Source organism: Equus asinus, chromosome 1 (assembly GCF_041296235.1).
Source record: "Equus asinus isolate D_3611 breed Donkey chromosome 1, EquAss-T2T_v2, whole genome shotgun sequence".
In the NCBI taxonomy this organism is placed as follows: Eukaryota; Metazoa; Chordata; class Mammalia; order Perissodactyla; family Equidae; genus Equus; species Equus asinus.
The window spans coordinates 149558913-149569839 of record NC_091790.1 but is presented as its reverse complement, the minus strand read 5'-3'; the positions used below and the strand labels follow the sequence as shown (position 1 = coordinate 149569839).

Here is a 10927-nt window from a genome sequence, read left to right as displayed (position 1 = left end):
GGTCTGTGCCCAGGATCTGAATCTGCAAACCTGGGCCACTGAAGCGGAGCATGCCAAACTTAGCCACTACACCAGAGGGCCGGCCCCTAGATGGGCTTTTTAAGAAGGTTCTTGGGATGGGAGAAGGACCAAGTGGGAGGATGGGAGGAGAAAATTCTCAGGAGTGGACAGATTTGCTTATTCACATTGTTAACACTTCACCTCCCAGGCTGTCTAACTGTGCCCTAATTATCCTCTGCCACCTCCAGCAAGCACTGGAGTGGCTTCTGGTTTCCTGCTTCATTGTGGTGATGCATAGGGCAATGATCTGCTCAGAGAAATGGAGGAGAAAATGCCACACAAATGTCCATCTCTGCCCCAACTGCTGTGTCTTTGAATCTCAAGCGTTGCCTGAATTCTAGTGGAAGAAGTTGGAAAGCTGGGAGGTCGCTGGATGACTCAGTGCTGTGGCTGGACCTCAAGTGTAGCAAGGAACAAGGAAGTGGATCTTTGTGCAACACATATCACTACTTCCTGGTCTTTCTTATCAGTGAATTGGTTCTTGAAAGACTCCCATCCCTGTTCCTCTATTTCATTACCCTTACCTGCGCAGCATAATTCATCCTGCCTGGGATGAAAAAACAATTCGAGAAATCTTCTCCAGGACCTTTGCCTTCATTGTCCCATGGTCCACAGGGGGTTATGTAATTACTAGTGGGTCTTTTGTCTTTCATCATTAACGTTCCTATCTGATGAGTAATCCATTTTATTTTTTAGGCAGTTGATGTGGCAGTCATATCAACATGCAGTTATAGAAACTAAGCGTCTGTAAGTCCTTTGATAAATATTTGTGAAGTTTCAAAATCCTCACATCTGATCAGTATAAGTCAGTCTGCAAGACAGTCTCCTAAGAAAGCCATTTGGAGACACAGTAGTGCTTTCTTGCCATGGGAACTTCCTCATGGGGGTAAAGCGTAGGGAACTCAGAATCTTCAGCAAACAAAAATTAGCCTTCACAGGAAGCAGACATTTTCAGACTGATACTAATATTTATTGAGATCAAACATTAAAAGCCTCATTTTTAGGAGTGGGAGACTTGGGGAATCAAGTCTGGTTTAAGTCTGTCTAAACAAGAGTCTAGAAGTGAAGTCCCTGTAGTTTGCCTTCCTATTCTCATAGAACAGAAGCAAAAATTCTATATAACGTTTTATCATGAAGAAGAAAAATTTAAATCAAGGTTATATAAATGTAAAACTACAAATATGCAAGATAAATATATTTTTAAAATAACTATAACCTTTGGGATATTTTCCTGAATTTTGAACATGGACAAAAACATCCCCCTTTTTAATTCAAGCCCTCCCTGAAACTAGCGAACTTACGAGCTAAAAAGAAAAGATAGTAGAAAGTAAAATCCCAACTGGATCAACCGAATGGGCTGGACTCAGTAGTATAAAATTAGAAAATAGCTTTATCTTTCTCCAACCATTTTTGAAAACGCCTGTCAGATATTCCTTCCTTGCACCTGGATGATATTTTCTGGAAACTTTCAGTTTCATTATTAAGGTTGTAAAAGAGCAGTCTGATCTAACCTGAACTTCTCATATCCAGTTTAAAGCTTTTCTCTTTCTCTTGGGGCTGATGCAGAAGGTTGGGAAGGGTTGTGGTGGGTCTCCTCTTTCTTGCTTCGCATCTTCCTGACTTGCCATCCTTTGCTCTGGATCCTTCAATGTTGGGTAGGACAGAGGAGCACCACATAAAGGGCCAAAAATGTGTCTTATTTACTTAGCTGGTGCTGTTTGGAGATCTTACTCAGATGTCAAGTGCTCTCTGGCATGGTAGGCTCCTAGTGTTGGCTCTTTCTGTAATAGGGCACCATTGTGGGGTTTTTTGTAGCATTGGTGTCTTGCCTCTTCCCTACCTTAGACACTGCACAGTCTCTTGCTGTGGGAGATGTTGTCTCTCTTGCTAAGCCATTTCATCTTGCTTCCTTTGTCTGATCTAGTGGTACCCACCACTTCACTGCTTTACTTGCACTGGGGTCACTCAGATGTGGTAAGTGACAAGTTGCCTTGGGTAAAACTCTCTAAAGACTGCTCAAGCCAGTGGTATTTTACAGTCTTCCGACCCTGGTAATCCAGGCCATTCCAAAGTTTACTGCCTTTTCCACTTATAGTATCTCGGGACACGACCACAAGTTTCTACTGCTCAGGAAGCGTGAGAGCAGCAGTGTGAGACCTCAGCAGTTCCCCCTTTTCCAGCAAAAGGCACAGTTTGTGTAAGTGGAATGAGGCATAGAAAACCCAACTGGGGACATTTACATTGTTTTAGAACAGTATCAAGCCCAAATGATAGTATTAAGTTTTCACTGGACAAATATGGATGGGATGGGAGTGTGGAAATCAAGATAACTAAGCATTTGATGAAGTTTGGTTTTGGAGATAAATGGATATGTTTTAAGACTCAAGTGAATCTGAGCTAAGGTCTGCCTTCTATATGGTACTACACTGAAGACCGCTAACCATCAGTCTGAATCCATACAGAGGTGCCTGATTGGGTCAACGGGAGTGTTTCAACAAAGGAGAGTTGAGAATGTTTTTTTCTGAAAGTGCCTGTAGATGTCACTAAAGTAAATGACTCTTTTATCCTTGATTTGATAGTGGGGCAAAAAGCCCACAAAAAAGTAAAAAACAGTATTTTGTGAAGTCCATCTATGTTATATTAACAACATTGTACAACACAGCAACAACATCACAATTCACAGTCAGTTTGCAAATTGTCCTTCCATTTCACAGTTGTGATTCATCTTAAACAATGAAAGTACTGCATCCTCAGCAACAGTCTTCAATTTCTAGCAGGGAGGGAAACTCCCTCCATTCCGTCTTTACTCAGAGACGTGTCTCTTTTAGGGCGGAAGGCACATTTCTTCTCCTTTACCATTAAGACACTGTCCTCCAGCTAAGCATGTTGATGCCTCATGAAAGAAAAATCACATTGGCATTGACTGTAAAAGGAGAATGAAGGTGGAGAGAACAGTTTAAAACAGCATTCAATTCTAAAAGCATTTAAATGGGTTTTTTCCTCTGCACTGGTTTTAACAACAACTGTAAATCTTAGTTATCTTGAGAAGGTAATCTTTCCTCTCTCCTTCTAGAGAAAAGAAACTCAGTGCAAAATTATCGACTAGGAACTCTATCTCTGAGCTTTCATAGCTAGGGAGGGGATTTAATGATGTAACCTGGGAAGCACTTGGCCCTGTATTTTGATACAGTGGAGGATATGTTTTCGGGTGGGACCATATTCTGTATGCCATTCTTCTCATCAAAAGGCTACAGCATTTTATCACAGGATGGCCAAGGCTGAGATCCACTGACAAAAGAATCCTCAATGAAGAGGAATTTACAGAGCTTGAGAGCCATTTTAACAGTGTGAGCAGACTTTCTTATGCTAACAAGAATTTTGTAGGCCTCATTGGAAAAAGGATCCTCTTTAGAAACTTGTGGTACTTCAAGTGAAATCCAAGCAAGTGAAAAAGTAGACAGAGAGAATAAGACCTCTGAAAAACAAGTTGTGTGTCCAGGAAAGATGGCTCAGGGCAGGAAAGACATAAAATACTGAAAATTATCGGTAGAATCTAGGAAAAAAAAAAAACCCAGACAGAACAGAGACTAATCTTATGGTTCTTCTAGCATAGGTGTATTACCTGTTCCACGTGAGGAAGAATTGAAGTTGGCAATAAGATTCCATTGTATATTTCTTATACTTTATGATGAATAAGCATATGCAGATGATAAAATGTAATCTTTTATATTTCAAACTAATATATTCAATTTCTAAGTCTAAGTAAGGATTTAAGCATTTTCTACTGATCCTACTTTTGTCCTTATAAAAGCCTATGCAAAAGAACTCTGGTATTCTCATTTATAGATATTTGAAGAGATTGGACCGTACTTGCATAGTGTGGTCATGATACTGATGTTCAGTTTGGAGAAAAATCAAGTAAACAGCATCCTTTGCAAAATTCTGTCTTAATGAGACTTATTTTTGCTTGTAATTGTTTTCTCTTTGGCAATATTACTACCAAAAGAAAATTATTCCATTCAGTTGATATAGGAAAGTAAAAAAAAATGTATTAAAGAGGTTTCTCGAAGGGTTAAACATAGAATTATTATATGGCCCAGCAATTCCAGTCCTGGCTCTATACCCAAGAGAACATGTTCACACAAAAGGTACATTAAATGTTTAAAGCAGCATTATTCATAGTAACCAAAAGGTAGAAGCACCCCAAATTGTCCATCAACTGATGAATGGATAAATAAAATGTGGTATATTTTTACAATGAACTACTATTAGGCAATAAAAGGGAATGGACTGCTGTTGATACCTGCTATAACAATGATGAACCTTGAAAACATTATACTAAATGAAATAAAACCATTCAAAAAAAGGCCAGGGCCGGCCCGGTGGTGCAGCGGTTAAGTGCGCAGGTTCTGCTTCGGCGGCCTGGGGTTCGCTGGTTTGGATCCCGGGTGCGGACATGGCACTGCTTGGCACGCCACGCTGTGGTAGGCGTCTCACATATAAAGTGGAGGAGGATGGCAAAAAGAGGAGGATTGGCAGCAGTTAGCTCAGGGCTAATCTTCCCGTGGCGGGGCGGGGGCGGGGGTGGGGGTGGGGGGGTGGGCGGGGAAGGCCAAATATTGTGTGATTCCATTTAGAGTAAATGTCCAGAATAGGCAAGTCCATAGAGAAAGAAAGTAGATTAGCAGTTGCTAGGGGTGGGGTTTAGGGGGAAGAATAGGGGAGGGGACTGCTAATGGGTATAGGGCTACTTTTTGGGGTGGTGAAAATGTTTTGGAATTAGATAGTGGTGATGATTGCACAGCTTTGTGAATATACAAAAAAATCACTGACTTGTACACTTCAGTAGGGTAAATTTTATGGTATGTGAATTATATCTCCCTGAAAGAGAGAGAGACAGAGATGGATTGTCTTTTGGGCATCATGAAGTCAGTTTGGGTTTCCTTCATTAAAGGTCCCAGGAAGAGAAAGTTTCTCATTTGATCAATTCAAGCATAAAAGGGTAATTCACGATTCCACCTTTCTCCCCTATCCTGCAGGGACAGGGAAAAGGTCTGGGAGAGACGCAATATACTGGGGTGGGAAGAGGGATGTAGTCTTTTATTAGTCACTCTGAAGAGGACCATTTTCTTCAGAGCAGTCTGATCAGTGACTGAAAATGAGTCATTGCCCAAAATAAATGAGTCACATTGAATTTAGGGGGGTGGAGGGAGCCTAAAATAGATAGTAAACTTACATTAAACACTAACACATCTGCAGGGTTTTGTGTATCTATGCATAGAAATTATATGGGAAACCAATTTAAATATTTGTTTCTGTTTTTGTTCCTTCTGTGCAGAATACAGTTATACCCAAAAAAGTCTTGATAAATCACTCAAAAAATGACAAGTATTGTTCTTTTACGGACAATAACCTTTAGCAGAAATCAAGTTAAAATGGTTTCTGCAGTAAACTTTCCTGTCCAAACAACGTGAAGAAATTACATTAAGGTCAAGACAATCCTGTCATTACATAGTTTACTCTAAGGCTTTGAGTATAAAGTGTGTTTATGAAAACCCAATGGAATTTTATAACCGGCAAAGCCCCAAATATGCTCCTCACTATAACATGTGACAGTCAATCTGCAGACTGATGTTTTGAAGTATTTTCTCACAGACCTTGGATGGTTTCTTTGTGTTTCATCATGTGCTATTGCTCCTCTGGCTCAGGATGGATTCATATGGTTGGGCTGTTGGGCATCAGCAGTCAGTGAATTAGCAACTATACCTGTGATGATACGTTATTCTTATTGGATTGTTTATTTCACTTCATCCTTAGCATTTTTAAAAGTATACTTAAAAGGTGTTTAAGCAATTTTTTTCCTCCAGGAACAAGAATAAATTCAAGAACAAAACTTCCACATAATTAGTTACGTCAAAACTCATTTAAAAATGTTTACTGATTTATCATCCTTCTTGTTTCCAAATGACTTCAGGTGGTTGCAGTTATTTCACTGTGCTAATATCAAAAGAGAAAATAGAAGTCATACAATAAGTGAAGGTACAAAAAATAAATATATAAATGCACGTATATGCAAAGGAGTGAAATAGAAAAGAGATACTAAATTTTTAATCTAATAATTAATGATTTTTGATAGATTTTAACCAGACCACGTAAGATTCATTTTTACTTAACACTAAACAATACAACTGATCTAGGATGGTAGACTCAGCACAAGCATTTCCATCCTTTCCCTCTTGAAATCTCAATATACAGTAAAGGAATCAACTCATAAAATGGAAAGAATGGGGGGAGAAATATTCTTGAAAAAGATTCCAATAAATTTCTAGAAGATGTAAGGAAGATTAAACTCTGTTGACAGATTAAAAGCAAGAAAATCATAACAGCCAAGAATACACTGGGAGGGAATGCACTAATAAAGAGAGACCGGAGCAGAGCTCCAGAGATGATCCTAGCCCAGGGCCAATAAAAACATGAATGAGAAAGGAAGCCAAAGGGGGAGACTAATTGAAAGGCTGACCACTGAATGAAGAGTAGGATTGAAACACCCCTTCCTCTCTGCCCTTCCACATCCCAAGACAGGTGGAACTCAGGCATTTCTAGGCAGCCTAATATACAACTTGCAGGCAAAAACAAGGAAAGAAGGAGAAAACAGTAACAGCAAAACAACCGTAAAGCCACTTCTCTAAAGAATCAAATGAACTGCAGGTATAAAATTAGGTTTCCAGTATAAAGCCCTCCTTCATTCTGGCACTGGAAGCTCTGTCCTCTCTCCAGCATAAGTGCCTTCTCCTCTGTTGCCCACCCTAATACGAAGCCGCCAGTAGTCCAGTTCTGCCCATATGCACCAAGCTTTGAGTCAAGCATCATCTTTGTGTGAGAGACCTAGCCATGAAATTGAAATATATGAACAACAACTAGGAGACTCACAGTTTTTATCTTAGAAAATCAACCCAATCCAATGTACTTTATAAAAAGCCAGCCAAAGATCACAAAAAATATGATTAAAACCCAGCAGCATGAAAGAACAACTCAAAGAAGAACGTTTGTTTCAGAGGAAACACAGATAATTTATGGAAAGGAACTTTATTTTATTTTTTGCTGAGGAAGATTAACCCTGAGCTGACATCTGTGCTAATCTTCCTCCACTTTATATGTGGGTTGCCGCCACAGCATAGCTCACAAGTGGTGTAGGTCCACACCCAGGATCTGAACCTGCAAACCTGGGCTGCTGAAGCAGAGCACACCAAACTTTCTATGGAGGTTACTTAAAGATTTGCTCGAGCAAAACAAAGGTGAAAACCAAGAAATTGAAAGACATGGGGGAAAAATGCTGCAGAATTAACCCAGGAGTAATTTGAAAACAAATCCTAGTATATCAATTATATAGAAGATCTAGAAAGCTATTGGCCCCAATTACAGCCAGGCATAGGAATGACAGAGACCAGCAAGCCTGTATCAGAGTAAATGCCTGGGGTTAGACGAAGAGGACACAAAGAACTAAGGTCAAGGGCAAGAAATGAGGTTGCAAAATTGTAGAAGATAAGTTAAAGTTCATTCAGATTGTGTGATTTTTCTCAGAGTAAGTGTAGGCCAAATATTAGAATTGAAAGTTGTTGACAGGTAGAGACAATGTATTAATTAGAATTAGACTTGAAAGCACGTGACAGCAAAAAACCAAACTTAAGTAACTTAAAAAGAAGTTTTGTTCTCTTCTGCAGACCAAATCCAGTAGTCAGAGGCCTACAATAGAATTTCCATGAATTCTGAAAGCTCCAGGCTCCATCCAGCTTTTTTCTCTGCTACCCCTAGGGTGTGGCCCTTGTCAGTACTGTCTTCATTCCACCCAGGGGGAAGGAGAAAAATGGAGACAAGGTGCACAGCCTTCCTTGGTGGAGACTGTGAACACAATTTCTATGTACATCTCATTGACTAAAACTTAGTCACACGACTAAAGGCCGTTGGGTGGGACTGTGTACCTGCTAATATTGGGGGAGGTTGGGGGAGGCTATTTGTCAAGAAAGAATGGAGAACAGATGATTGGGGACTGCAGAAAGCCTTTTCCATAGATCCCAAGGAAAAGTCCTTTTGGTGGTAATTCTTATAGGCCTTAATGTCCATATTGTACTATCCATTGTATTTCCCATAAAACTTCCATTGTATTGGGGGACACATGAAATGCAAAGGTCTTTAGAAAATGAATAGATTTGCTAAGTCAGGGCATTAGACTTTTTAGAAGGGTCCATGGAATATCAAATATTGTCATTAGATTAAATAATATCACACATTTTTGTATTACTACTTTTCATGTGGATGCACTTCTGACTCAAAGTACAGTTTTACTTAACTGAATTCATAGTAATTTATTGTTGTATAATTCATCAATGGATACTTGTGAAATTACAGCTATCATGGCTGTGGGGGAGGGCAGATTGTAGTTTGAGGGTGTAAAAATTTCTAATTTTAGAAAAAGCAACTTCATACTAAAAATATGCTGGAAACCATTCTTGTCAGATTTTATTGTAAAGATTTGTGTGTTATTTATTTTTGCTTTTGTTTCATAAGCTCTACTTTGTTCTCTTTTTGCCTGAATTCTTTCACTTTCTTCCAATTTTTATTGTCGTGTTGCAATGTTTCTATTTTCTTGTAAGACACTTTATATGGCTTTTGGAACAGGGTATGACTAAACACGAAGTCTGATAATAGCTTCCCCTCTCGCTGCAGCCAGGTACGGGCTACTGGAGTCAAAGACTTTCATACCTAGGAATTGAAAGTCTTCCCTTCTGGGAGCAAAAGAGGTTAGTTCCAACTTGCATTGGCAGTGGACTTTGGATATTTAATTGTCCTTTGAACTCATATTCAGTTTTGCCCTCTTCTTTGAAAAAGCTTGAAACTTGTGGTGAGTTTCCAGATGATTTCTGGTTTCTAGTTTCCTGCAATAATTGTTCCTTTTAAACCCTTCAGAGTCTCTATTCTTGCTCACTGTCCCCAGACTTTCGCAGTGCCTTCAGTTCTTCATCACCTTGCTGATCATGGCTTTTGAGTATTTCATTTCCCTCCCTCATTTCATTTTCATTCTCTGGATGTTTGACGTTATTATCATCTGTAGTCAACTCTTTGAATCCTAAGTGGTACTATTTGAGTGGTGCTATTTGCTTTGTCCTCCTTTTCTTCTCCTTCTTTGATGGGTGTGAGATATCAAGTGTTTTCCCCCAGGGATTTTAATTCTCTTTGACATTTATTTTTAGCCTGCTCAAGGGCTATTAAATCCAGACTTCCTTCCAGTTAATCCTGCATTTCTATGGGTTATCTCATCATCATATCCAAACATAACTGCCAAATGTACAATCTTCATCTTGGCTTGGGTCAATCCTCCTCATCTTTTATGAGCCACACTGAGACCTTTGAAGTACTAGTTCCTCTCCCCACTGATGGTGCTGGCAGAGATACAGGCTGCCTGACATTGATAGGGGGAGGGGCAGGCATCACTGCCAAATAGCTGTGGCATCATAAACAGCACAGAATACCTTGCCAAAGACCAAGCATTGACTTTGCTTCCCTCCCAGGGTGATGAGGTAAGGCTATTGAAAAAAGATCAAGATTGTGAAAGATTAGACTACCATCAAATACTTAAAAGTAAGATAATTTTTCTCAGCAGGGTATGCAAGAAATTTTTAAAAAGAGAACTGACTGTCACTCTGTATACACTGTGAATTTCCTTTTGGCTTGAAGAATTTGACATTTGCAATGTCTTACCAGAATCAGTGTTGATGGACCTAAGCTGAATATAACCTGAACTCTTCAGTAGTTCCAATCATCTCCATAGATAGTAACGCAGAATGCATAGAAGATCCAATGAGAAGAGGGATCATATGAAAGGGGAGAAAATATACCGGTATTAAATGTCTATAATTCACTTTATATAGAGTACGTAGGTTTTATTAGGTTAGGCAATAACCCAGGTGCTAATCATCAGTGCAAAAGTCCAAAAAAAGCCAGCTGGAGTTCTGATCAGGAAGTTGATACTCTATCAGTGGCTGATACAGGAGCTCTGTTTTTTTAATGTCTCGATTGACAACCAATATAGGAATTAGCATAATGATGATTGGCTTTTATTGGTGAAGGTGGCAGCTTATAAATTAGCATAATTTCACTGGTTAATGAAATTGAAAGTTTTCAGGAATATGATTTGGTTAAAAATATTTTAGAGACACTCTGCACACTTATATGAATGTAGTATAAGGAACCAGCAAGGCCTATACTCTCCCCTTAAAATGGTGCCCAGTGCTTGATCCCTAAATGGTCCTTGGCCAGTCATTGATTTAAGATTTCAGGTTGTCTGGAGTTGACTACCAGGGTACTAGGTCCTGCTTCTGGAAGGTAGTTGTATCTGGCTTCAGTTAATTTTTCATGCAGGTGGAGTTCTAACCAGCTGAAAGGACAGAGCTGGCATTTTAGTGAAACGACAGTATAGGTTGTTTATTTGCCTGTTTGTTATTGAATATTTGTTAAATAATTGCCTGTAAGTATGAGAGAACATTGTGTGAGATTTGCTTTCATTGTAACATGGTAGATCATTTTACTAAATTGTTAACTTCCAAACCGACTTCAGAAAACGTGAGAACAATGTATGCAATTCTTATTGTTTAAAATTTCTACTATGATGAAGGATGAAAAACACGTTATTTAACAATTTTTTTTACTTTGATTATTATGAGGGAGAACATTATTTTTAAGTGTTAACCATGTATTTCCAGTTTTGTCAATGTTCAGTTCATGCTCTTTGTTGATTTATCTTGCAAATATTTTACCCAATTGTTTTTTACTGTCAAAGTATACGGGTTTTTTGATTGGCAGCATTTTTAAA

The 10927-nt window shown here is 39.0% G+C and overlaps 1 long non-coding RNA gene across 4 annotated transcripts in view; it reads right to left on the bottom strand.

Moving 5' to 3' along the window:
- Window positions 1-1059: 1059 nt before the first annotated feature.
- Window positions 1060-10927, bottom strand: part of LOC139045266 (uncharacterized) — a 32732-nt gene continuing 22864 nt past the window's right edge. For 3 of the 4 annotated variants that reach the window (XR_011503301.1, XR_011503300.1, XR_011503302.1), the window contains 2 exons: window positions 5718-5826; window positions 1060-2983 (listed from right to left, as the gene is read on the bottom strand). This is a non-coding gene — a long non-coding RNA (uncharacterized lncRNA). The remainder of the gene's footprint in view (window positions 2984-5717; window positions 5827-10927) is intronic. The other variant, XR_011503299.1, reaches the window with a different exon arrangement.